This window comes from Micromys minutus, assembly GCF_963924665.1.
Source record: "Micromys minutus genome assembly, chromosome: 18".
Taxonomy (NCBI): Eukaryota; Metazoa; Chordata; class Mammalia; order Rodentia; family Muridae; genus Micromys; species Micromys minutus.
The window spans coordinates 32,033,711-32,036,150 of record NC_137953.1 but is presented as its reverse complement, the minus strand read 5'-3'; positions in this window follow the sequence as shown (position 1 = coordinate 32,036,150).

Below are 2,440 nucleotides of genomic sequence, written 5' to 3'. Positions count from 1 at the left end.
CAGCATCACCATCACCACCATCACCATCACCACCATCACCACTATCACCACCATCACCATCACCATCACCACCATCACCACCATCACCACCATCACATCACCATCACCACCATCACCACCATCACCATCATCACCATCATCACCATCACCATCACCACCATCACCATCACCACCACCACCACCATCACCATCAGCACCATCACCATCACCATCATCACCACCACCACCACCATCACCATCACCACCACCACCATCACCACCATCACCAGAGACAGCAGCAGCATCTTACAAATCTCTCTAGGCCAGCCTGTTTCTGACTTTTAACACCATCCAGGGAGTTAAGGTTTGGCTGTACTTCACATCTCTGCTTAATTGCTGCAAAAAGGCTTGTTTGCTCTAGAGATGGGGTAGGGCTGTATGAACTCATTCTAATTTGTCTCTTTTGCCTTCATAGTCCCAGTTGTGCCCTGCTAAATGCCACCATGTCTGTTTCCTAACTCCATTTCCTACAACGGAAGTTTCCCTTGGTCTTTTCCCCGTGAAGCTCCTACTCCCATGCCAATCCTGCCACACTTGCCCACTGCACGTTTAACTCCTCGGGTTCTAAGGACCTCTGGGCTAAAGGGGAAAGCAGCCTCCCCAGACCCACATTTGCTGGGATGTGTTATGAATATTTTTTCTCTTCCTGTCACATGGCAACTGGTTGACCATGTTCTATCCATTAACAGGGAGCAGGTTTAATGAGCAGCATTGTTTCTAATGCGATTGGCAAGCGCTGCACTGCCGACAATCCCAGACATATTTGCTTTGAAGGCTCTGTTCTATCTGAAGAGATGCACCATGCGAAATGGGAACGGTGTCAGAGTCTCACCTTTGTGACTGGTGTTCCTTTGTTCTAGCTCTGCATACTGGTGTCATATCCTGAAGCTAGAGTTTTATCCCAGCATAGATAGCTGATCCCCGTTAACTCGTGAGACTTAGAGGAGAGGAACCCCAAAGACAAAAGTCCAACGTTAAAAAATAAAGTACCACTGGGGCTAGAGATATGGCTGAGCACTAAGAGCTCACCACATGCAAAGAACCCAACAAAGTATCAGGTGGCTCACAACCACCCGTAATGCTTGCTGAAATCCAATGCCTCTGGCCTCCGACGGTTCCTGCACTCAAGTGCACATACTTCCTCTCAACACACACACACACACACACACACCTTACAATATTTTTTAAGAATCTTCAGTACAAAATGTCTAAATAAATTACTAACATTTGAAGCTGAAGAAAAGCCAGCTGGCCCTCTATTAATGCTTAATCAAGAAGAGGAAATCAACATAAATATGGTTGCTATGTATGTATGTATGATATATGTATGCGTTATGTGTATATATGTATGTACATGTATGTGCATGTGTGTGCATGTATGTCTATAAATCAAATGCTAATTTGATTTATGGGTTTTTTGTCACTTAACATTCAATTAAGTCTTGCTTAAATAGACTCTGTGTGTAGACTTTTCAAAAGGACAGTTTCTTCAACTCTCTGAATTCTACTCTACTCTCTGGGGAGTGCTCTGAGACCCAGGACCAAGGCTTCTTCCCAGTGATCTGGAACAAGCACATCTGCAAGGCCATTCAGCAGATGACCTTGGAAGACGTGTGGACCCACTTTTATACTAGTAGAAAATAGACTTTATGATAGATTAGAAAATCATAGCTAGTACATTACATTCCTGATTTCATAGATATTGTTGTTTAGGATAAAATTAAAGTATAGCTAATGGGGGCTGGAGAGATGGCTCATCAGTTAAAGGCACTGACTGCTCTTCCAGGGGACCTGAGTTTGATTCTCAATACATGTAGCAGCTCACAGCCATCTGTAAGTTCAGTTCTGAGGAATCTAAATCACTTTTCTGGCTTCCACAGGCACTAGGTACACACATGGTACACAAGCATATATGCAGACAAAACATTCATGATATAAAATAATAGTGAGAATGTAAGTACATAGCTAGTGGTTTTGGAAGGCTGGTTTAATGGGTAAAGACACTTGGTGCCAAGCCCTCCAATCTGAGCTTGATCCTCAGGACTCAAGCGGTGAAAAGACTGAACTTACTCTCGAAAGCTGCCCTCTGACCTCCACATTCTTGCGTGGCATACGCACATATGCACACACATAAACAAATAAATGGGTGTTTTTAAGTATGGCTAGTAGGTACAAAGATAAATATTGAGTAAAAATATAATAAATGGTACAGATGTGAGGAAATTACTTGGTTAAACAACTGAACTTGGAAGAATCTCTCTCTCTCTCTCTCTCTCTCTCTCTCTCTCTCTCTCCCCTCCCCTCCCCCATGCTGCCTCAAACACTGTGTGCTTCATGCTCGTTAGAAGCTGTGATACCCTGTTCTGCGTCCATCATTTCTTCTGATCTTCATTCAAGCATT